This window comes from Sturnira hondurensis, unplaced genomic scaffold (assembly GCF_014824575.4).
Source record: "Sturnira hondurensis isolate 20B ecotype Veracruz unplaced genomic scaffold, ASM1482457v3 Scaffold0003038, whole genome shotgun sequence".
In the NCBI taxonomy this organism is placed as follows: domain Eukaryota; kingdom Metazoa; phylum Chordata; class Mammalia; order Chiroptera; family Phyllostomidae; genus Sturnira; species Sturnira hondurensis.
In genome coordinates, this window is record NW_028075669.1 from 1,079,982 (window position 1) to 1,107,770 (window position 27,789).

The 27,789-nt window shown below is 33.5% G+C and overlaps 1 pseudogene; it reads right to left on the reverse strand.

The window, feature by feature from the left end:
- Positions 1 to 20,759: 20,759 nt before the first annotated feature.
- LOC118983751 (neuronal acetylcholine receptor subunit alpha-9-like) lies at positions 20,760 to 22,887 on the reverse strand (annotated as a pseudogene).
- Between the last annotated feature and the right edge of the window lie 4,902 nt (positions 22,888 to 27,789).

Consider the following 27,789-nt stretch of genomic DNA (forward strand, 5'->3'; position numbering starts at 1 on the left):
ATGTTTCCTGCCTCAATTCAGGATGAGGGAGTTTTAGCAAAAGCAAGTCTCATAGCAGTCTAGGTACGGTGCAGGCCTGATTTCCCAAGGGAGAACCTATCCATGGGTATGAGTCCTGTGCATCTCCAAGTGGGAGCTGGGCCCACAATGAACAGAACAGTCTCCTATAATACATGTTCTTACAGTAGCCCCTTCCTGTTCTTTCCATCATTATCCCCCTCTACCCTCCCTTCTTGTCTCTGTAAGCCTGTTCATGTTTCCATAGTAGCACCATTTACAATAGCAAACCACTTTGATACATTTGATTAGTACCTTCTCCATACACTGCACAAATATTTTTCTGCATTTCTGTGGCATTTTTTACCTTATTAGAAGTAATAAAGCTTAATATACAAAAAACCACATATTTTATTTCATATTCAATATTAAAATGGCTAAACAAAAATTCACCAATATTGATAATTTTTTGTAAATGCACACTGATATGACAGCTGTCACAATACAATCTAACAAACTTTTTTCAAATGAATTAAGGTAAAGACAACTAAGTCCTACTAGAGCCATTTTTAAGGAAAAAACCAAACAAACTTTTTGGCCAACCCAATATATGGGAGCATTTGCATGCATGCTAAATCTCTTATTTTTTTGCAAGTTCCATGAGGTCACTGATCTTGTCATTTATATTTTTACATACTATTTCCAGAATATTGGTCTAAAGTTTCGCATATAAAGATACTCAGTAATTATTGTTGGTCACTTATCTAATGCCAGAAACATTGAAGAGAAATTATACATAACATGTCAAAATTAATTTAGCATAAAATGGATGTGGCTTTGTGCTTTCAAATACTATTTATTTTTTAATTTACAACAATTATTTTTATTATATAAGTTTCAGGTATATAGCATTATCATTTGGTATGTGTTTACACTACAAATTTATCAACACAACTCAAGTTGCTCTCAAATGCAGTATTCTGCTGACTTTCTTCACCCATTTCATCCTTCCACTAATGCCCTTCCCTTCCAGTAACCACTAATAAATTCTCTGTACCTATGAGTTTATTTTTGATTTTTGTTCTTTTGTTGTTTTGCTTCTTTTATGGTCAATACATGGGCAAAGTCACATAGTATATGTCTTTCTACACCTGAATTTTCTCACTTAGCATGATACCCTTAACGTTCATTCATGTTGTCTCAAATGGTGAGATTTTATTCACGTTATGGCTAAGTAATATTCCATCGTATGTAAATATGTATGCATACACACACACTCACCACATCTTTTTCATTCATTCAACTATCAGTGGACACTTAGGTTGTTTCCATATCTTGGCTATTATGAATAATGCCACAGTGAACATAGGGGTGCATATATATTTTCAAATTTGTATTTTCATATTTTTCAGGTAGAAACCCAAAAGTGGAATAGCTAGGTCATAAAAATAGGTCTAGTTTTAATTTTTTGAGTAATTTCCAAATTGTTTTCCACAGTAGCTACACAAGTTTATAATCCTACCAACAGTATTCATATGTTTCCTTTTCTCCACATTCTCACTAATGCTTTTCTCTTGTTGTTTTGACAATAACCATTCTAACAGGTGTGACATGATATGTCATTGTGGTTTTGATTTGTATTTTCCTTATAATTAGTGATATTGGATATATTTCCCTGTGCTCTTTGGCAATCCATATGTATTCTTTAGAGGAATGTCTATTCAGATTATATACACATTTTTTACTGGAGTAGGTACTGTGTATGTTGTTGTATTTTGTGAGTTGTATTCTTTATAAGTTTTAGATATTACATTAGAGCCAAAGACAAATAGTTGTGAATAGGACAATCCAATCTCTCATTCTTCTCAGAAAATTGTAAATAAACTTTACCTATTTTAAGCCACAGTTTCTAAGTCACAATAATAACTGAGCAACTAGTGTTGCATGACTGCCATTGAATAAGTAATAGAAAGAACAGGAGAGAGAGAAAGGGAGAGAGAAAGAAGGCTTCAATACATTGATTTTGTATGTTTATATATTCTTGATATTATGTATAATGTATATATTATATATAAATGTATATATTACATATTGATTTCATATGCATGCATGTGTATGTGTATATGTACATACAATGTATGCATACTATACATGTACATGTGTACAATTATTATGCATAATGATAATTTGATCTATTCCAACATACGTTTTCTTAGTTGAGTTATTTTGAGAAATAATAATAAATATTTTTGTTTAGCATATTGTTCATTTCTAGGCTAAATATATTTATCCTACAATCTGCTGCTAAAAAAACTGTTCTCTTATTGAATTACTAGTTCTAGAATCAAAACTATCAGAATGATTAAAATAATTTTTCACATATATGATTCTTTTTAAGTTTATATATGTACTTTATTTTTTAAAAGATTTTATTTATTTATCTTTAGAGGGGAAGGGAAGGAGAGAGAGATAGAAATATCAATGTATGGTTGCCTTTCGTGAGTCCCCTGCTAGGAACTGGCCTGCAACCCTGGCATGTGCCCTGACTGGGAATCGAACCGCGATCCTGTGTTTCGCAGGCCCACGCTCAATCCACTGAGCTACACCAGCCAGGGTATATATGTACTTTAAACAAATATGTTGAAAGACAATTCAGTATATTTTAATAATAATCTTGGTGTCAACCTTCTTTTTTGCCAACAGCTGTTTCAAGCTTCTCTTTAGTTCCAAAGGAAAGAAAATATATATGTACACATACATATACACAGAAGGAAAGAAAATACATATGTACACATATATATACACACACATATACATATATACACACACACAGCCATATATCAATCAGTGGGCAGATATATAGTGGGTAGAATAATTTCAGCTCTCATTCGTTCTTTTTATATATGTATATATTTTTTGTTTTGCCAGAGGGAGGAAGGAAGAGAAGGAGAGAGAAATACTGATAAACTCCCTCTTGTATATGCCCCACCATGGATAAAACCTACACCCTACACAGGTTCCCTGACTGGGAATCAAACCTACAACCTTTTGTTGTACAACACTTCAACCCACTAAGCCACATCTGCCAGTTTCCAAATTTACTTATTCTTAAATAACATGATTCAAATTATTTCTGGTATTACAGTTTTAGTGCCCATTCCCCATTGTTGAGCTGGTCCAAACATTCAAAATTGTAGAATTTTATGTGCATTATATGTACTCACAATATTTACCAGGTCAAAAGGGGAAAATAAAGAATCAAAGTTATTTAATCATTTTGTTTGTTTACTAATATTGATATCAGAAGTAATTTTGAAGTAATTCATGTATTTTTAATCCAAAGGATATTCGTCAAATTTTACTACAAATTTTTCCCCAAATGCATGCAATTATATATTCTTTGAAAAAACTCTTTGCTTTTTAAAGATATCTTTCCTACATAGTTAAAGTATACTGGCACTCATAATTACATTGTTTTTCTATTTATCATTTTTCTTGCTCTATTTCACAATTTATTATATTATTTTTTAGGAGATAATAATTAACTCCTGTTGTTTTATTGCATTATTTGTTAAACAATGTAACAAACTAGAAAACTAGAGTAATAAAATTAAGGTTATTTAGCAATAAAGCACTTCTCTGGATTTTAATTAAACTATGGACAGTTATCTTCTAAAGACCCCAGGACTCTCTAACATATATATGTGGCACCACAGACTTAAGCATACCACGATAAATATCATCTAAACTAAGTAGTTGATTTTGATTGTGTGTTAAAAAATTAAAAGATAAGAAGAGACAAATAACACCTGTAACCTATCTTTTCCCCATGAATGGGGATTTGTGGCAACAAGCAGAGCTCCTGACACTTGTGAGGCTCAAAATGAATGTTATTGAATGAATGACTCCAAATATGAAGTAATTTTCAAACAGATGTTTAAAGTAACTGGATTACTTGTTCTTGAATACTCAAATGCAGTTTTAGAATTATTTTCCAGGTCTTCTGTAGACAGACTAAATCTAGGTAGATGATTATGAGAGTGAAAAACATTCAACGTTTAAAATAGAATTTTAACATATCAAATAGTTGGGGCATGGAAGTGGCTTACTTTTTGCTAAATATTTGATGACACTTAAAACACATTCTAGTAATGTTTTAAATGCTAAATTATTACATAATTTAACCTATATTCATGAAAAATGTCCTTGCTTTCATCTGATTGTCCAACTTAAAGCACTTCAAAATAGTTTACTGCATTTAAACCTCTACTAATAATTACAATGTACTAGCAAGAAATCAGCATGAATAACATAACACAACTTTATCAATCTACTAAAAACCTGCAGAAAATATAAATAGACCAAAATCTTATTTATAACCGGATAACCCATTACTGGGAAGTCTAAACACAGACATTGAAATGAAGAGAGTAAATATAAGATTATGGTCAGAGTGGTAATCTAGTAAGAAATGTTTTGTTTCCTCTTATCAGAAGCTTAAAGTGGTTTCACAAGTGACTGAACATCTCAAATTTGCACTTGCCTAAGATTCATTAAAACAGTTTATAATTATTTATCTGAGTCTTATTAACATTGGAATTTAATGGTCTTAAATTTTTATTTTATTTTTGAAGACTCCTTGGCCATAAAAATGTCTGTTTCACTGGATAGAGATGCAAAATGGACCCTAAGAATATGATAGTATCCATTCATTCCTATTAAAGATAATTTAACTTCATAATTTACCTTTCTAACACATTTGGTGTAAGTATTACATATTATGTACTTATGCACTTATTTTTTCAAGTTAAACCTTTTGTGCCTACATTTTTTTAAATGTATTTCTTTGTAAAATACCATTGTAGTACATCTATATCCTGCTTTACTGATAAACATTGACACACTCCAGGATAAGTGCTTTGCCATTTTCTCATTCTACAAGCTCTTCTTCAGTGCATCCTTTCTTTTCCACTGCTTTACTTACTAGTTTTATGCTAGTAACTGGCAAATATATATTTCCCATGATATATTGCCCTAATGATTCAGATAGAGTTGACATGTCCCTTTGAATGTCTCACAGGACTGAATATTTATGTTCCTTGAAAATTCCTAAGTGGACCCCTAATCCCCATGTGATGGTATTTGGAGGTGGGGCCGTTGAGGATTCATCAGGTTGAAAGGTCGGAGCCCACAGGAATGGGGCTAGTCCTCATAAAGAAGAGGCCAGAAATCTTATTAGCTCTGTTTCCACCATGTGAGAACACATCAAGACTACTCTCTGTAAATCAGGAAGAGGGCACTCACTAAGAGCCTGACTATACAGGCACCCTGATCTTGGATTTCCATCCTCCAAGACTGTGAGAAACAACTGTTTGTTGTTGAAGCCACCCAGTCTCTGGAAATTTGTTATAGCAGCCCAAACTTGCTAAAATAGGCACTTAAAATGTGCCAAATCACCACCCTAAGCTTTCCAACTTGATAGTACATTTCATGAGGACGGAGACTATACAGTATTCATTTAAAAACATATTTTGTTACCTTTGACAAAGGAGATCCAACGTTTTCATGTGGTAATCAGCACACTTAGATACAATCCATTAAAGAGAAAAAGAGTTCAATTTATGTAGTTGTTTTTTTTATAACTTCAATAGTTATCTTTGGCATTGTATTAAAGGATTGAGTGAGTCAAAAATCTTAAACCCATCTTTTTTTTATTAGCATGGCTTCTTGAAGATGGTAACCTGAATTTCTGATGAGTTTGCAAGGAAGAAAAAGGCCTGAAATTTAGCAACTCAGAGTCAATATAATGCTTACTGTAACATAAATGACAAAGTGTCAGTGATGACTGAGATGACAAATGACAACATGCATATTAATAAGCACTAGACAACATTCAATCACTCTCCAATATTCTTAGTCATATTGAAGGACAATGCAATCTTCAAATGCAACACCTCACAGAGGAGGTGTGACTGTCACCAAACAACTTCTAGAACTTAGAAAGTCAGCAGAAAAGTAGCAAGGGTATGACTTTCTTCGTGGAGGGGTGAATGACACCTCCGTATTTCTTATATTCAAACAAAAGGGCAAAAACAATAGCTACTAAATTGTTACATAGAATTCATGCTTATATATGTCATCAGTTCATGCTTTTCAAATGAATTTAGTAATAAATAAAAGTAAAATGTCTCTTTCCATCTGTCTGCCTCTCCCTCTCTGTCTATGTTTCTCTGTCTGCCTACCTATATAGGTATTTGACTGCATTGCTTTTTTGTTTGTTTGAGAAATTCTGTCAAAGTAGTTAATATAGCTGGAATTCATGTGCTCTCATGTTATTAATCTAATTATGTGACATATGTACTATGTGCATGTGTATATTAATGTAAAAATATACATGCATGTAAGTTTTAGATTTCAAGTGTCCAGAGTTTTATAAGAACCATTTACTTTATCTTCTCACTTGCAGCATTTTTTCTATTTCAACATAGAGAGGGATTCCTTAAGTAAATTTATTATCAACATATAATAAGTTTAAATAATGTAGAGACCTGACAAAAACATTCAACAATCTGGCAAGGAGGCCCTGAGTTGAACAGTCCAATATAAAATCTTATTGTTCAAAAATGACAAACAGAAATTCTTTCTGGCAGTGCAGAATGGCTAGTATTGTTACTGTTGTCATAGCCCTAATGTTGTTCAACATATATTTTGGACTAAATATAAAAATATGTCAGAAAATTATGTGTGCCTGGGTTTGAATACAAATACATATGAAAGACTTAGACCTTCAGTTCTTATCCTCATTTGTTTTTTACTAAAATCACCGGACTTTTTTTACATATACAACAATAAGCTATGTTTCAGAGATAGGTGGCATTCCAAATGTGCTCTCCTGAAATAATATTAAGAATGATTATATTAAATAACAGTTTAACTTCACCCAAGTAGTAAGAAATTACATATCAAAAATACTAGAAATATTTGCCTTTTTTCATCTAATAATTTATGTTTAGCATAGTATAGCAATCATCTAGGATTTCATAACAAAATATCCCAGATTGGGAAGCTTAAACAACAAAAAAATTATCTTCTTAGATTTCTAGAGGCTAGAAGTCCCAGATCAATATGTCAGCAGGTTTTTTTCCCAGAGGCTTCCCTCCTTGCCTTGCAGTCTTTTTGTCCTCTATATGGCCTTTTCTCTCTGTGCATGCACTCCTGCTGTTCCTTTCTCTTTTTATAATGACACTAGTGTCATTGTATTAGGATCCCAGTTTTCGATCTCATTTATTCCTAATTATCTTTTTAGAAGTATTATCTCCAAATACCATCAATCAATGATCATGAGGGGACACATATAGTTAAAAGAAGATTCCATCCGTTATAAGAAAACACTTGGTACATCATTTTTAACTAAATTCAATTTAAGTCGGTGACTATTTACTCAACGTACATTTTGTGATAAAGCACGTAAATCACATAACACATTTACTGGTACATAGTACATTTACAGAAAAATTTATCACTAGCTTGTAGACCAAAAATTAAAACAGAAAGGAATGAGATTAGGAAAGACAGATTTAGAGAAAGAGATTTCAACCTTTGAAAACCGAGAAATTGGGGTGAAAAGACAGCCACATGTAATGAAACAAAGCATACTGTAGGACCTAGCATGGAGAGGAACATCAGAGATCATTAGTTATACTAAGAAAGAGAAATGGGGAGAAGTTTGTGGGCAAGAGTGTGTGAAAAGGATTTATGAAGGAATTGAATTTGTAGAGAGCTTCACATAAAAAACAGGGCAGAAATTCCAGGCAGGGAAATTGACATGAGCAAAGGTAAATGGATGGGAATGATGAACATAAGGTATTATTGTGTGTTCACTCTATGCCTTGTTCATTCTTCAAAGAGAAAACAGGCTGACACACTCAACAGAAGCTGTAACCTGTAGAATGTTCTGTGATCATTACTAAACTAGGATACTTCAGATAAAGTATTATTCAGGACTTCAGAAAACATGCCTTCATAGTGTTAAACCAGCATATTTTTTCTGGTTCATGTTTATCCATATTCCCTTATGAATTGGGTAACAGTACATTTATAGAAAATTTAGTCACATGTAAACAAATGCAAAAGAGAAAAGCAATATATTTAAATGAAGTCACAAATCCTTGAAGAGGTTGTTAATAATCAGATATCAGAATGTGGACTCAGGCCAGATACAAATTCGTGAGGGATGTTTTTTCAAATAAAGAAGTCTAAATTTATATTAAGATTCAAATAACACACTCAATTTTTGTCAGGTTTTGCTCAGAATTTCTAAGGAAAAAACAAATACAGAACATTTATACATACATAGTTACATACACACAAGTATATACATATACACATACCTTTTATTTTGGTAGTATTTGTTTCAAAATTGTCCCTGAATGAAAATGGGAGAATGTCATTAAAAATGTTTCCCCTCTCAGCAATCCAAAAGACCCTATGCACTCAAATGTTCATAGCAGCACAAGAGTGCTGCTACAATAGTCAAGTGCTGGAAGCAACCTAGGTGCCCATCAGTAAATTAGTGGATCAAAAAACTATGGTACATTGCTTTGGGTAGTATGGACATTTTGATGATGTTAATTCTTCCAATCCATGAACATAATTAAATAAAAAAATTTAAAAAAAACTATGGTACATTTACACAATGGAATTCTACATGGCAGAAAGAAAGAAGGAACTCCTATGGTTTGCAACAGCATGGATGGAACTGGAGAACACTATGCTAAGTGAAATAAGCCAGGCAGTGAAAGACAAATACCATATGATCTCACCTTTAACAGGAACCTAATCACCAAAACAAACAAACAAGCAAAATATAGCCAAAGACACTAAAATTGAGAACACGCTGGCAGCGACCAGAGGGGAGAGGGGAGGAAATTTCAGGGGAAAAGAGTGAAGGGCTTGCAGGAGCAAGTATAGAGGACGGAGGGTGGTGGAGGTGGAAAGGAGGTGTGGAGGGGCAGGGGGTTGGGCTGGGGATGGAGGAAAAGGCAGAAAACTGTACTTTAACAATTTTAAAAAATGTTTCCCCTTCTCAGAACTGCTTTTTCTTTGTCCCACAGATTTTGAGTTGTTATGTTCTCAATTTCATTTGTTTCAAGGTATCTATCTTTTGATTTCTTCCTTGATCTCATTGTTAACCCATTCATTGTTTAATAAAATGTTATTTACCTTCCACTTTTTTGTGTGTTTTTAAGTTTTCTTCCTGTGATTAGTTTTTAGTTTCATAGCATTGTGGTCAGAGAAGGTGCTTGATATGATTTCAATCTTACATTTATTGAGAGTTGTTTTGGATCCTAGCATGTGGTCTATCCTAGAAAATGTTCCATGTACACTGGAAAAGTAGGTATATTCTGCTGCTTTGGGGATAAAATGTTCTGAAGATATCAATTAAATTAATTTGATCTAGTATGGCATTTAAGGCCACTGTCTCATTGTTAATCTCTCCAGAGGATCTATCCTTTGAAGTCAATGAGATGTTAAAATCCTCTGCTTTGACTATATTCCTGTTGGTCTCCCCTTTTACGTTTTACATATTTGTAAACATAAAACATAATTATGTTTTACATATTCACAAGATTTGTTTTACAGATTTAGGTGTCCTTATGTTGGTTGAAGAAATGTTTACTAGGGTTATATCTTCTTGTTGTGTTGTTCCCTTTATTATAAGTATTGTCTAGTTGAATTTTTACATGCCTAATGAACTATCATAAAGGACAATTAAGAAAACAATCATACTCATGATTGCTTCAAAAATAATAAAATACCTAAAGATAAATTTAACCAAAGATGTAAAAGACCTGTACTTGGAAAATTATGAGATATCAAAGAAAGACATTGAAGAAAATACAAATAAGGGAAGCACATATCATGTTCATGGATAGGAAGAGTTAACATCATTAAAATGCTTGTACTACCCGAAGCAATCTGTAGATTCAATACAGCTCCTATCAAGATTCCAATGATGTATTTTTCAAACTTAAAACAAACATTTTAAAAATCTATATGAAAGCACAAAAGACCATGAAAAGCAACAGCAATCCTTAGAAAAACACAAAGTTAAAGGTACATAATATCAAAATATACTACAAGGCCATAGTGATCAAAAAAGCATGGTACTGGCATAAAAACAGACACATAGATCAATGGAACAGAATAGAGAGCCCAGAAATAAACCCACACCTTTATAGCCAATTAATATTCAACAGAGGAAGAAAGCACATGTAATGAGTTCAGACAATTTATTCAATAAGTGGTGTTGGGAAAATGGACAGATATGTACAGAAAAAATAAAATTTGAGTGCATTCTTATACCACACATAAGAATAAATTAAAATGTATTAAAGACTTAAATTGTAGACCAGAAACCATAAAAATTCTAGAAGAAAACATAGGCAGTAAACTCAGATATTGCTTGTAGTAATATTTTTTCCTGATATATCTCCTCAGGCAAAGGAAAAAAAGAAAAAGAAAACAAATGGGACTCCCTCAAACTAAAAAGTTTTTGCACAGAAAAGGAAAACATCAACAAAATAAAACGACAACCCATGGAATGGGAGAACATATTCACTGATACATTAGATAACACTTTAATATCTAAAATTTATAAAGAACTTATAAAACTCAACATGAAAAAAACGAACACTCCAAATAAAAAATGAGCAAAGGTCCTAAATAAACACTACTCCAAATAGGGCATACAGATAGCCAATGGACGTGTGAAAAGATGTTCAATATCACTAATCATCAGAGAAATGCAAATTAAAACCACAATGAGGTATCACCTCACACCTGTCAGAACTGCTATCATCAGTTAATCAACAAACACCCTAGTGCACTGTTGGTGAGAATGAAGACTGGTGCAGCCACTCTAGAAAGCAGTATGGAGTTCCCTGAAAAAAATTAAAAATGGATCTGCCTGTTGACCCAGAGATCCCACTTCTGGGAATTTATTCAAAGAAACCTGAAACACTAATTTGAAATGATATGAGAAACACAAAGAAACCCCAAACACTAATTCAAACGTGCATAAACACCCTTATTTTCATTGTAGTGTTATTTGCAATCGCCAAGATATGGAAGCAGCCCAAGTGTCCATTGGTAGATGAGTGGATAAACAAATATGGTATATATACACAATGGAATGCTACTCACTTGTAAAAAAAAAAGAAAATTTTACTCTTTATGACAACATGGATGAACCTCGAGAACATTATACTGAGTGAAATAAGAAACTCAAAGAAAGACAAAATCCATATGATTTCACTCATATGTGGAAAATAATGAACAAACTGAACTAAGAAGCAAAGCAGAGACAGATTTATGGATAACAAAATAGAGGACAGCTATGGGAATTGTTCAGTGGTGGAGGGACTAAGCAAAAAAGAAAAAAGAGCCATCATCATGGACAACAATGTGGTGATTGTGGGGTGCAATGGAGTATAATAGGGACAAAGGATAATGGAAAATTACAATAAAGAAATGTTTAAAAAATGTTTCCGTTTGGATCGGAGAAAATGGAAAGATACAGTTATATAGCTACTGATCATTTCCATAGTCTAGTTTCTTTGTTATATTAAAGATGTGCATTATTTTATTTCTCCATGCACCTCATTCTCAGATTGACAGAATTACAAAACAGAAAAGATAGGTTTGTATAGCATGCATTCTGTGTTTTGGCCATGATGAATGTACCAGACTCATCCACCCAATCCAAATTGGGATGATCTGTTTTCTTTCTTCAAGAAATTCGAATTTTAGGTACAGAAAAAGATTTAGTGAATGAACCCTTGAGCTTGGACTGTAAAATGAAATAGAAATGGGCTAGTGATAATACTCATTGAAACACAAAACAAAAAAAAAAGCCCCAAATTAGGAACCTGATAGAGAAAGTTTATCTGCAGACAGATGGTTGGAATATATATATAAATGAGACTGATCAGAGAACACAAAAAACACAATGAGAGAGTCTGACTTATAGACTATCTGTGATGTCTAGTTATAATTTCTGGAAACCATTTTCAGTTCCTTTTTAATCATGTCCATTCAAATAAGCAAGCTTGAGTTTTTGTTACTGCTAATTAAAGAGTCTCAGGCTAAAACAGTATTCACTTTTATGATGGGTGCTTTTGGATCTGAACTACCCCAGAAATGAAAATGTTTGTTTGGATTCTGCTTGCTTAGAAGGCAATAAAGCATTTGCCTGTTGTGTGAGGCAAAACCTGCAATGTATGCTGTAGACTCTCAAGAGATGCTGAGTGGATTGAACACATGTTGAAAGTTTGAACTCATAGAGTGGTAACACAAATAACATGGAATTGTGAAATTTAGTTATGGTATTATGGCATTTAACCCAATATAATTTTACACTTATGAAAATTGATTCAAAGTAGCCAGAGCATATGTAAGTACCGCATACTGTATCAATTTGTATAACAGATATTTAGGGGTCATTCTTAATTAATATATAACTAGTAAGCAAGATTCTTCTTTCTTTTAAATAACTCACTTCTCATTATTTATTAAGGGAGAGTTAGCTAACATAACATAAGTAGCTAAGGCATAGTCAGTGCCTGGACTAGTGTATATTTTTATTTAATGTTTATCAAACAGATGAAGTTACTCAGGATCCAAGGCTAAATACTTATTTATTTTGTAAAGTGCTCTAGTTTTCCTCTGTAATTTTGCTGTTTTTTCTGTTTCTGGTAACTGCACCATTGGGATAGGGGAGGTATATATTTAACCTCTATTCTTTAAGAAATGCTTTTACTTTAGATTTCATATTTTTAATATTGCGAAGAGTACAGTTGTGGACATAAAGGTTATGACTAACTCAACCCTATTAAATGAAGTGCTGCAAAGATAATATCCTCTTATATCCTGTTTGTGAAAAATTCCTCCAATAAGTACTAGATTCCAGATTCTATCTCTGAGTATGGTGACTATAAGTCATTTTGCATCAGTGATTTCTGCTCTATGTGAAATGGTTTCTCACTGATTTAATTAGAATGGCTTTATAAATAATATGCTCTTTAATATGAAGAAAGTCACTACCTTCAGTGTACTATGTTGAATTAAAAGGATGAAGTATGAATGGAGGAAACACATCACTTTACTTTTTCAGAAGAATGTAACTTATTTTCTTTAAGCATAGGTATAAATAAACAGATTCTAATTTAGGCAAAACTAAACCCCACTACTTGATACTTTAGACTCCTGTTGAAGGATAATTATTCAGTAACAATAATAATTTTAAATGCATTTAATGAGGCTTTCAAGGGTAGATTATTCTCCCCATTCCATGTTCTAATTTATTTTTATTGAAATAAAATTCACATGCCACAAAATTCATCTGTTTATTATTCAATCATTTTTAGTATTTCAACAGATACGTTCAAATTGCCAGTTTTACAAGTTTTATAAGTTCTAAAAGAAAACCTAAACCAGCCCTGACTGGTGTGGGTCAGTGGATTGATTGCTGGCCTACAAACCAAAGGGTTGCGTGTTTGATTCCCAGTCAGGGAACATGCTCTTTCTTCCTCCTGTCTCCTGTCTCTAAAAATAAATAAAATCTTTAAAAAAGAGAACCTAAACTATTTAGATGTTACCTCCATATACCTTTGTTTCTTTAACTAGACCTAATAAACCACTTCTTCTCTCCATTTGTATAGATTACCCTGTTTTGTACTATGATACAAATAAAATCATATAATATGTGGTCTTTATTTTTTAAAGATTTTTATTTATTTTTAGAGAGAGGGGAAGAGAGGGAGAAAGAGAGGGAAAGAAACACCAATGTGTGGTTGCCTGCCATGTGGCCCCCACTAGGAACCTGGCCCACAACCCAGCGACCCTTTGGTTCGCAGCCTGCACTCAATCTGCTGAGCTACACCAGCCAGGGCAATATGTGGTCTTTATAACTGGCTTCTTTCACATGATATAATGTTTTCAAGGTTTGTAAACATTGTAGAAGTTAAAATATATATTTCATTCCTTCTTAGAACTAAATAATATTACCTTTAATGACTATACCACTCATTTATCCATTCAACTGATAATGGGTATTTGGTTATTTTATTTATTATGTTATCATAAATATTCATTAGAAGTTTCTCAGGGCAATGAATTTTGATTTCTCTTGAGTTTTTCTAGGAGGAGAATTGGTGTCAAATATTATAACACTATATTTAGTTGTTTAAAGAACTGCCAAACTTATTTCCAAAATTACTCCAAAATTTTACATTTCTACTGTGTATGAGAGTTCCAGATTTGCCTCATCCTGGACAGTACTTGTTATTATTACATTTTTTCTTGAATTGAGACTTTATTTTACTATAGCAGTTTTAGGTTTACAGAAAAATTATGTGAAAGGTACAGAGATTTTCTATATAGCCCCTTCCTCCACATACGCATAGCCTTCTTCATTATATAATACAGTACAGAGAATATATATGGTCTGTCCAGAAGGTATGCAACCATGTAATACGGAAAATAGAAACATTTACTGAAGAAGATGCAAGATACAAGCAGCAATGTACATAGGAAAATGATGCCTCAGTCACCTTCAAAGTAGGCACCTTGGGACCTCACACAGTCCTCTCAATCATCATCAGCTGCTCCGTAGTATTTTCCTGAATCTCATCAATGGTCTGAAATCACTTCTGTTTCAAAGGTGATTGTAGTTTTGGGGAAAGCCACAAATTTCAGGGTGCCAAATCTTGGCTGTAGGGGGATGAAAAAACTGGGTGACTTGATTTTCAACAAAAATCTCTGTGTGAGATGTAATGCATGAGGGGGCACATTTTTGGGATGAAGCTGACAATCATGAGTTGCCCATAGATGCGGCCTTCTGAACCATCCAAATAGTTTCTGTGGAGGACTGTTCAAGCTTAATGCAAAATTTGATGCAGATTCATATTCTTACTTGCTCAGTCATTTTGAATACAACAACCACACAGTACACATGATCATTCAATAACATCTACTGCCCTCATTGACCAGTACAGTAAAGTCAACATTGTTCACACATGCACATTCCAGTCCGCTCTCCTTGGCTTTCAAGTGACATCAATGTCACACAAACTGTTCTTGTTATATTAACAATGGCTAGACTTTTTCCAGATGGACCTCACTTTGTGTGTGTGTGTGTGTGTGTGTGTGTGTGTGTATACAAATAATGGAAATTATTCAACCATGAAAGCAAATGGTTATCTTGCTATTTGCAACAACATGGAGGGATCTTTTGGGCATTATACTAAGTGAAATAAGTCAGAAAAGAAAGAGGAATCCTGTATGACTTCTCTCATATGTGGAATCTGAAACAAACAAACAAAAAAGGGAGTCATGAACACAAGAAAGAACAATAGTGATTGCCAATAGTGGAATGTGTGTTTGTAGGGGATGAGTTGGTAAAACGAGAGATGGGGTTAAAAAGTACAAACTTCCAGCTATAAAATATATGTCATGATGATGTAATGTATAGCAGGTTTATTACACTTAATGATACTGCAATGTATATTTGAAAGTTGCTATATAGTCAATTAATATTCGACAAAGGGGGCAATAACATAAAATGGAGTAAAGACAGCCTTTTCAACAAATGGTGTTGGGAGAACTGGACAGCTACATGCAAAAAAATGAAACCTGAGCACCAACTTACACCATACACCAAAATAAATTCAAGGTGGATAAAAGACTTAAATATAAGCTGTGACACCATTAAAGCCCTAGAGGAGAGCATTGGCAAGAAAATCTCAGATATTCCACGCAGCAATATTTTTACTGACACATCCCCTAGAGCAAGGGATATAAAGGAAAGAATAAACAAATGGGATCTCATCAAAATTAAAAGCTTCTGCATGGCTAAGGAAAACAGTATCAAGATAAAAAGAGAAGCAACAGCTTGGGGAAACATATTTGCCAATGATACCTCAGACAAAGGTTTAATCTCCAAAATATACAAAGAACTCACTCAACTCCACTCAAAGAAGACAAGCAACCCGATTAAAAAATGGGCAGAGGACTTGAACAGACATTTCTCCAAGGAGGACATACAGAGGATCCAGAGACATATGAAAAGATGCTCGATATCGCTAGCTATCAAAGAGATGCAAATTAAAACCACAATGAGATACCATTTAACTCCAGTCAGAATGGCTATCATAAACAAAAAAACAAACAACAAGTGCTGGAGAGGTTGTGGGGAAAAGGGGACCCTAGTTCACTGTTGGTGGGATTGCAGACTGGTACAACCACTATGGAAAACAGTATGGAATTTTCTAAGAAAACTAAAAATGGACGTGCCTTTTGACCCAGCAATTCCACTTTTAGGAGTATATCCTAAGAATCCTGAAACACCAATCCAAAAGAACCTATGCACCCCAATGTTCATAGCAGCACAATTCACGATAGCCAAGAGTTGGAAGCAACCTAGATGCCCATCGGTCAATGACTGGATCACAAAACTATGGTACATTTACACAATGGAATTCTAGGCCGCAGAAAGGAAGAGGGAACTACTACCCTTTGCAACATCATGGATGGAACTGGAAAGCATTTTGCTGAGTGAAATAAGCCAGGCGGTGAAAGACAAATATCATATGATCTCACCATTAACAGGAATCTAAACAAACCAAACAAGCAAGCAAAATACGACCAATGACACTCAAATATGGAACAGGCTGACAGGTTCCAGAGGGGAGAGGGGAGAGGGGAGAGCATCATAGGGGAAAAGGGAATGGACTCACATGAACAAGTATAAAGGACACATGGACAATAACTAAGGGTGGGGGGTGGAAAGGGGAGGAAGGTGGGGAGCATGGGGCGGGGGGCGGGCAGGGTTGGGAATATAAGACAGAAACCTGTACTTGAACAAGAATTAAATAAAAATTATATTAAAAAAAGAAAGTTGCTAAGAGAATAAGGCTTAAATGTTTTCATCAGAAGGTAAAAAATTCTTGTGACTATGTATGGTGATGTATGTTAACTAGCCTTGTGATTATTTAGCAATATATACAAATAACAAATCATTATATTATACATCTAAACTAATATAATATTATGGGTCAATTATATCTGAAATTTTATTTAGCTCTACTTTTAGAAAAGACCAATACAGTAATGTCAAATGAAGTAATATGAAAGGTTTTTAAATGATGAAATATGTAATAAATGAAGTAGAACAAGAATAGGCAAGTTATGCTGCCCCCTGCTCCATGTAGAGTTCCAAGGTGTCTCTTTGAATCTTTTAAACTACCATGAGTTTCACTTTACAATTTCCAAGGAGCAGAACAGAAAAACCCTGGAATATTTCCAACAAGAAAATCAGAGGCTTCAGTATCTGGCGAAAAGGAGTGAGACATCAGAATCTCGATACCTATGTATGTATATACCCTCTCCAAATACAATAAGATCAATAAGAACAGCACATAAAACTACACATAACCTACAGTCTCTGGACTACTAGAAGTTGGAGAGTACCATAAACTTGAAATTACATTTACATAGAGAAATAAACAATAAATTCCAAGAGAATTTCTTCTTTGAGTGCAACACTATGAATACAGAGAGCAGGGGAAGAAGGCTTAGGAGATTCTGTGACATACAGATGAGAGTATTGGCAGAATTAATGAAGGAGAGACAAAATTATTCTCAGAAAGAAAACATTCAATGTTAAGAGCCAAATTATTAAATGATGGTTTGGCTCTTGGCAGTCTACAACACCAGATACAATGATGGAGCATAAAATTATAATGATACTGAAAGAGATATTACTAGAGAAGCTTTATTCTGAGGGAGGAAATAAAGAATGGGGCTATGCTTTTGAGAATGATAATAATGAAAATAAAGAAAAAAATAAGAAAGGAAAACAATAGAATCATGAAAATGGAAAAAAATCACAACTTTTTTCTTTACTCCTATCACTCCCACCATTAATCTCTTTTATTAAATAAATAGCATTTCAGTAAAGCAACAGAAGAGAGTGTGCTTCGAGTATAAACTCTGCCCATGACATGAGTAGGATTTAGAAAACACACACACATGAGCAGTGAGAGAAAAAGAGGGAGAAAGAGAGAGGGAATATCTCTGCACAATGTGACTGGGCAAATAAAACAGGTAACATGAATAAAAATATTTCAACTGATAAAAAATCACCATCCCCAAACAACCATAAAGAAAAAAATGTAGCACATTCTTCTAACTAAATTACATATAAGTGTTTTGACATCTGTCTCTGAAACCTATCTTTCTTTAAACTTGTACATTGAAAATCTAATGCAGAAATCAATTTTACAATGGAAAAAATGTAAAGAATGTTAAATTCAGAAAAATTATTAAACTAGAACAATAAGTGCATTTTATAATGCTAAAAGCCATCTTTATAGTGAAGACAGAACATAAATAATATCTATGTATAATATAAACTTAGACAGTAACTGTCTATTTAAAGTTGAAAGTACAGGCAATACATGGATAAATATGTAAAAAATTTAATAATGGGAAACATCAATATACCACAATCAGTATAAAATAGAATGAAAAGATATGAGTAGGTATGAGTATAAAAAATAAAAACAACATAAATAATAGAGTATATTTTATAGATACATATTAAACACTACTGTATAACAATAAACAGTGTATGTTCTTTCATACCTCTTGTTATTTCAGATTTGATCACATATGGAGACCCATATCAGGAGGTATCATAAAGATAAAATTTTAAACATTTACTTATCATATTGTATAAGATCCAGAAATTCAAAATACAATGCAAAAAATTTAAAATTACCTTTGCCTGTAAATACTAAACAATTTTTGGAACACAGGAACATTGCAGCCTTTCTAAGAATTAGTGATAATTACAATAAATGAGATGCATGTGAAGCAATCACCAGAAGGAAATTCACAGTTTACAAAAATATAAAGTACATTTTTAAAAAAACATTGTTGTTCAATTACAGTTGTCTTTATTTTTCACCCATTACTCTCCTCTGCCCTACCAAATTTGTACTCCCACATTCAATCCTTCTCCATCCCACTGTTTTTGTCCATGGGTCCTTCATACATGTTTTTAATGCTATTTGGGAACTAACAATTAAAATGAGGCATTATACAAAGCAACTTTATTTTTTTTATTTTAATTTTTATTTAATTCTTGTTCAAGTACAGTTTTCTGTCTTATATTCCCAGCCCTGCCCCCCCAGTGCTCCCCACCTCCCTCCCATTTCCACCCCCACCTTAGTTACTGTCCATGTGTCCTTTATACTTGTTAAAATAATGAATTTAATTTAAAAACAAATAAGTTTTTTAAATGAAAGGAAATCATACTAGTAACCCAATACTATGAATTAATCTTGGTTGGAACCTGGTTGAACAAAACCAAAGATGGGTTCTATTTTATGATAATTGGGGAAAATGAATAGAGTAGAAGATATTAGATAATATATCATTTATTTTCTTAGGTGTGATCATGATATTGTGGTCATATTGGAGAATGATTTAATTCTTAGCAAACTGATGCTGAAATATTTATGTAAGAAGAGTAAATAGTAAAATATAACAATGGTGATTGTTGTTGAATCTGAATGGAAAATATATGGTGGTGAATTTTTTAAACTTTTGTGTGTGTTTCAAACATAATTTCTAAGTACAATAGATAGAACTGAATTTATACATCACAAAATAAATAATTATAGAAAGGAAATAAACATATTCACATTTAAACGAGTGCTTTAAGTATACAAAATATACTATACATTACTTCACACATCAATCATGTGTGGTGATATCACCTGCCAATTTCAGGTAGTGATTAATTCTGGAGATGTGTATGGCTGTGATGGATGGGGGTGTGGTGGGGCTTACATTTCAATTCTTTAGTAAAAATAGAGGGAGAAAAGGGACTTCAGCAAATAGGGCAAAATGTTAACCTTTGTTAAGTGTAGCTTGCAGTAATTACTATTTGTTGTAATATGCTCTGTATTTTCTATGTTTAAACACTTAATAATTAAATATTTTAGCTTAAAATGTCTCCAGATAAAATATAGAAGATAATGAATATAAAACTTATCAAATGATTATTAAGAATTTAAAAAAGAGAGACAATATGAATCTAGATGAAATAACTATGCAAGTATTCTGCACTGCTGATAACTTCCTGAATTTTTAAACAGGAAAGGAATGGAATTCATATTCTAAGAGGTCGGTACACTGCATTCTTACTATAAAAACAATGGTGTTCTTTGGATGTTTTAAAATTTTATCATGCTGAAAATACCAACTTTGTTCACAATAAAGGAGCCATGCAGATAATTTCACATGTTTTATATAAATGGGGTTAATGCAGTTATATACAATGGTTTGCTGGAGCTGGCTCATACTGGATCAATAAGGTTGATTGTGCACATTTCAGAGAGCTGGCTCGCTAGCATACCACTCCTTACGTAGGAATTGAAGTGATGAGCTGGTAAATGTTTAACAACTGGTTTTCCTGGGCATCATGCTTTTATTTATAATGCTTGCTGGTTTCTACGATCTGCATATTCTTACCATGTCAATTTTAAGCTACCAATGTGACCTCATTAAACTTGTGGATTTGGGAATAGAGGCATGCAGTGAACACTTTTTTAAGTCATATGTATTACTTGGAAGAATTATTAGAGTAGATCACAGGAAATTCTATTAATTTATTCCCATATATTAAATACCTACTAATCTACTCTTGCTATGATCAAAATAGTCACCATGAACACCACAATGAAAAATATCCACGTGAAGAATTGGTCTATGACTTTTGGAACCTTCTTTCATTCACTCCCCTTACACTTGGTGGCCTTGTGGTCTTTGAGACACTTGGCAATGTATTCAACATTCCTCATCAACAATTTATACCATGCACAGTAACTGTCAGCATGCTGCAGTTTCTCTCCCTGATATCCCAAGTCATTCTTTTCTTATTATAGTTCAGTTACAGTTTTCTCACCTTTTTCACCATTGCTAACCCTTATCCCACCCCCATCACTCCCACAGTCAATCCCCCACCATTGCTCATGTCCATGAGTTTGTTCATCTCCTTCCTTCTGGGAAGCCATTTGTTCCTGGCTGTTTTCAGATCAGGCTCTTTCAGATCAGGAAGTTTGTCATAAACCCTCATGAGGCGGTCCTGTTCTTGATCACAGCAGGGGCTCAGACAGCTCTCACCCATATCATAGACAAATAAGATCCTGGATGTGTATTTCTGTATAACCACCTTGATCCAAAGTGGCTCTGGCCAGGCCTCAGCTCCACAGAAGTGTATATTGATCACCATAATGGTCAAGGCAGTGGAGGCTGTGATCAAAGCCATCATGGCTATATAGTATTTTCCTACCAGAGGAGCATTGTCTGAGTCCAGCATGATCTCTGCCACCTTGAGCTTAAAGGCAGACGTGGCCAGTAGGACAGTCACTCCAGGAATACCTTTTCCCCAAAGGCTGCAGAGAGATAAAAAGTCAAGGGAGCAAGAAAAAAATATGAGGATACAGACGGTGAGGAGATTGACAATATAGAAGGGGACGTCCTCTTCAGAAAGAGAGTGAATGTCACACTGGGATAAGGCTCACAGCAGCAACCATAGGACATCACATTTTGCATAGCAGGCATGCCATGGACTCCTTACTCCACATCCTCAATGAAGTCAGACAGGTCTCCACACAGTCAATGCTTTTAAACCAGTTTGTGTTGACTCCAGTACATCACTAAAGTGCACTTATCTCAAACCTTCCTCTCTGACTTTGTAGTGAATTCTAGTGCTACATGATGGAAACAATAGAGAAGAGAAATCTATCATTTGCAACTGTAGCAAGGAAGGGAGAAGTAAAGACAAGGCTGCTTTGATTAATTCACTATATCTTGAATTCCTTACCTAGTTTAAGGGGTGGGCAAAAGTAGCTATGCAAAACAGGGTTTATTCTTGCAGTATTATTTATTAATATCTGTGTTATTTATTTGTATTACAACTGTAAACCTACTTTTTCCCACCCCTGTGTGTATATGTGTATAATTCTACTCTATCCACTATGCAGGCGTTTAGATTATCATTTTACTGTTCGGAATAATATTGTTTCAATTTTTCTAGACTTTGGAAGAATAAATTTTATTGAGAAAAATAAGAGAATAGTTAATTCTATAGTTGCAATTTTAAGTCAAAGGAGTTTTGAAATTCAGGCAATGTAGCATAGAAGTTGATTGGGCTGGAAAAAGTATTCTAAAAAATAAACTACTCATCCAGGTTTTTCTGTTTTGTTGTGTTTTTTTCACCTTACCACATGAAAGAAAGGTTAAACACACTTCAAAACAGCTGATTGGCTAATTAACAGAACATAGATGCTGAAAATACACTACATTGTAAAACAGGTTATTTCAAAGTGATTTTCTCTAAGAATAATAATCTAGAAGAAGAAAACATTATAGTTTCATGAGTCTGGAACTATGCAATAAAATTTTAATCAGATAAAATTGCATAATGATTTTTTTACGTATGAATATTTCAACCACCAGTCTTAATATGAAAGACTAAGGGCTGAGTGTATATTATTTGTAGAAAAATATGGCACAATTTATTTAGACCTACTTGTAATAGAAACTGCTTATATTTCAAAAGTCAATAAAAATAAGAACATTGGAGAACATCTTGACATATTTAAAATGCATCTCTATAGGAATACTTTTCTATATAGTATTGTCTTAGTTTCTCCAAGCTGATATAACAAAACATCATAGACTTGTTAACTTGTAAATAACAAATTTATTTATCTCACTTCTGGAAGATATAAGTCCAAGATCAGGGTGCCAGATCATGGTTGTGTGAGGGTCTTCTTCTTGGTTGTGGACAGCCAACTTCTGGCTATGTGTTCACATGGTGTTAAGGTGTTAGTGAGCTCTGCGGTGTCTCTTTTAATAGAGTACTAAGGCCATGTATGAAGACTCCACTCTCATGACCTAGTCACATCCCCAAACTCCACCTTCTAATAATATTACACTGGGCATTAGTATTTTAACATATACATTTTGGGGGAACACAGACATTCCGACCATAGAAAGTATGAGCCAGAATTTGTTACACTTGGTAAAGATTTTTAAATTTCCCATAGCTGTAAATTGTACCATGTCCCTAAGCAATGTTAGGAATGATATTGCAGAGATAAGAATAAGGTCTACATGTATTTATAGATTCTTCAATGATATTTCTAATTTAGTATTGAAGTCTGACTTAAAGTATATTTATGGTAATCAAAGTCCCTGAGAAATATTGTCTGCTTAGTAGAATGGAATGGTTACCTACAGAAAGCTTCAGGCCTAACATAGAAAACACTAAAACATCTAACATTAAACATCTTATAATAAGTTTCTCATACAATACCATAAATTGGGATCTCTGGGAAGCAGACTGTAAAGCCAGATATACCATACAGGAGGTTTAATAGTGCTCTTAGAATCAACACCTATAGAAATGACAGGGACAAAGGAGGATTAAACAGGTGGAGTAAGCTGAGCTGTGATACAGTCCCAAATAAGGTTTCAGCTGATCCTCCCTGGGAGCTCTAGAGCTGGGACCACCCATTACAGTTATCCCAAATAGAAGCAATGGGGCTGGGCCTTTATACTTTCACACTGATCAGTAATGTGATGTAGTCTGGCTCATGTAAGGGATCCTCAGGTAAGGCAATTTACTTCACTTGAGGCAATCTCCAAAGAGGGCTAAGAATTGAGGCTAAAACCAGTAGTAAGTTCATCATTACTGAAGGGAAGTCTGAGTGCAGCATCACAATCTCTACCATGTAACTCTCTGATGAAATAAGAGAAAGTGGTCACCCTACCAAAGAATAATAACTTTTTTTCTCAATAGTTTGAGGGAGGCATCTGTTGAAAGTTTCATCTGCCCACATCCACTCAACTACTGTTGTCTTCTTATGTGAGCATCATTTGATTTAAATTATACACTTTTATGAAGAAAATAATGACTCTTCTCTCTGAGCTGTGTAATGAAGAGTGAACACAGTGTAATGGAAAAGCAATGCTGATGGTATAAAAATTAATTCAGATATTGAATATTTCTACTTAGCTTCTTCTCTGTTTATGGCATTAACACAATACATTGCACGTGCTTTTAATAGTATTTGATGTATACACATAAATATTGACTTTTCTAACTGATTCTACAAGATAAATAATAGTCTTCCCAAACATATTGGGCCCAAGAAGAAAAATGCAGATCCTTAATATTTAAAAAGTATTTACTCTTGATAAATATTTACATTTTCATAGCTTCCCAGTGCCAGAAGTGCAAAATTCTTCAGCTGTTCATGAGAAGACTAAACAAAAAGGAGGCATAGTACTATCAGTAGATAAACTTTATAGTAATCTGTAAAATTTAGATATACAAAATTAGGTTTGTTCCTATTTTTAACCCAAAGGCAAAGCAAGAGAATAGTGTAGCCAATGTGTATATTCTTCTGTCCTGTGACTAGGTGTCACTGCAGGAAAAAAGCCCAGTGGAATAAGTTAATGTGCCATAAAAAATCTGACAGTAACCAGAGTCAGGGGGAGGGGATAATGAGGGGAAAAGGGGGAAGGGTTTAAAGAAACAGCTATAAAGGACATGGGGGAGTAAATGCAGAAAACTGTAATTGAACAATAAAATAGTTTTTAAAAAAGTTTAGAAGCCCTTTTACAACATATTTTGTACGGGAAAAGCACATCAGTGAATTCTCCTTAACAGAGTATCTATTGTGTTAAATATATAGTGTCCAAGTTCCCTAATACTATGATCCTTTTGCAAAATGTTCTTGATGAATATGAAAAACAATAAAAATCCAAATATTATTCTTATAATATTATTACCCACAGTTTGTGACTTAGTTTAATAATAGTCTTAGATATTAAAAAATACAGTATCCAATTCTGTACATTTGTTACCTTAGCTAGAAGGGATTATAGATATAGATAGATACAAGCATAGATGTGTATATATATATATATATATATATATATATATATATATACACATATAGAAATAGAGATCTTCCTATGACTACTAACTAAAAATTAAAAGCATACTCATGTATTTTTTTCATAGCATTTTTTATTTTCAACTGTATTTAAGTGTAATTCAAGTAGAATAAACTGCACATATTTAAAGAAAACAATTTGGTAACTTATGCGAAATGTATAAACCCATGGATCCTTTACACAAATAAAGATAAACACTTTGATCACCCAAAAGTTTCTCTGTGCCCCTTAGTAATTAATGACTAAATCAGCCCTATCCCTAGGCAATCACTGATCTGCTTTCTGTTAATTATAGATACATTTTCATTTTATTAGAAGTCTATGTAAATAGAATTAGATAGTATGCATGCTTTTTGATCTTGCATTTTTCCTCGGCAGGGTAATTTTGTAATTCATCCATGTTGTTTTATGCATCAATAGTCCATTCTTTTTTTTATCACTAAGTAGTATTCTATTGCATGTGTATGCCAAAATCAGTTAATCTACTAACATGTTTTATGGAAATGTAATTTGCAGTCAGGCTTTGTCCATTACAAACAAAGCTGCCTGTAATATTTGTATAGAAGTCTTTATGGGGGCATATGTTTTTGTTTCTTTGGAGTGAATTCCTAGGAGGGGCATGACTGGGACATATGGCAAGTTTGCTTTACAGTTTTTAAGTGCCAAGTTGTTTTCCAAAATGTACTTACTTAAAATTAATATTTTCACTACCACTATATGAGAGTTCTAGTTGTTCCACATTCATTTCAACATTTAGTATAGTTTGTCATTTTAATTTTTTCATTTGTGATGATATCTGTGTGTGATTAAATTTGCAATTTCCTGATGAGTCATAATGTTCAACATCTTTTTATTGCGTGTAGGCAATCAATATACGATCTTTTTAAAAAGTATCTTTTAAATATTTTGCCTATTTTCTTATAATTAAATTATAAGAGGTTGTGTGTATATATAAAATATACAAATTTATTTTATATATAAATGATATATACAATTTATAACGAATTCTGTCATATTTTTATTTCTATATAACAATTATAATTATACATATAACATAATAATAATATATATATACTTCAAGTTCAAGTACTTTTTCTGATTCTAATTACTTTCTTAGAGTTTTAGCTTCACTTTTTATAGAACTAAAAATATTTTGATTTTATGGCACAATTTTCAACTCTTTTCTTGTTTAATGCCTTGTACTTTTTGCCTTGCATAATAGGAATGTTTGGCAATTTTGTGACCATTTATATGTTTCAATTATTTTTGTATTGTTCTTCCATTAGAGCTGTCCCCATTTTCATCCCTTCCTCTTTCCTGCCCCACTTGCCCACCCCACAGCCTCAATCAGTCCTCATATTGTTGTCCCTTATCATGGGTCCTGTATACATGTTCCTTGATGACCCTTACCCTTCTTTCCCCCATTATCCTCTCCCACCTCCCCTCTGGTTACTATAACTTTGCTCTTAATTTCAATGTCTCTGGTTATATTTTGCTTGCTTGTTTTTATTTGTTGATTAGACTCCAGTTAAAGGGGACATCCTATCATATTTCTCTTTCACCGCCTGGCTTATTTCACTTAGAATAATGCTCTCCAGATTTATCCATGCTATTGCAAAGGGTGGGAGCTCTTTTTTTCTTTCTACTGTATGGTACTTTATCATGTAAATGTACCCTAGTTTTTGATCCACTCATTTACTGATAGGCAAGAAACTTACTTTGCTTCCAGCACTTGGCTATTGTAAATTGTGTTGCTATGAACATTGGGGTGCATAGGATCTTCTGAATTGGAGTTTCAGGCATCTTAGGGTACAATCCCAACAGTGGAGTTGCCAGGTGAAAAGGCAGTTCCATTTTTAGTTTTCTGAGGAAGTGCCATACTGTTTTCCACAGTGGCTGCACCAGTCTGCATTCTCACCAACAGTGCACCAGGGTTCCCTTTTCTCCACGACCTCTCCAACACTTGTTGTTCGTTGATTTGTTTATAATAGCCATTCTGACAGGTGTTATAGAAAAGTTATGCCTTGTGGACAGAATATAGTAGTCTTGTTTTTTAATCAAATCTATTAATCTGAATCTTTTTATAGGTTTTTTAGATAATTCATACAATGTAATCATTGATATGTTTAGATTTCACTTTGCCAGTTTATAACTTGGGATTTCTTTGGGTGTCCTTTCTGTTGTTTATTGCCTCCCTCCTTTGGTCTGTATTTTCTTCCTTCCTTTAAATTACTAGACTACTTTCCCTATAACAATCCTTTAATATAAAAAGAAGGCAACATACTTTTCTTATTTATCCTTAAACATTATGAGAACCTGACATAAGAACAATAAGAAGGTCAATCTCATTTTAATAATCATCTCTGTTGTTTCTACTATTAAATTGTGATCAATTTTGATTCACTTCTTATATTGACAAATTGTGATATTTTAGCAATATTTCTGCTGAAGAAAATGTAAAATGGGAGCAAAAATATTTGAACATTTATAAGAGCTAACAAACATTGAAAATTTATGGAGTAAAGCTCTAGGAAATGACTAAAATTCATAGATGTTATCCAAAAATATGAAACTTCTTTCAACCTTATGAATATTTATTGTTTCCTTGAGGTGCAACAGATATGCTTAGAAGATTACAGAGTTGTTGATAAGCTAATCTGATTAAGGCATCAAAAATTGAAGTCTCCTGCC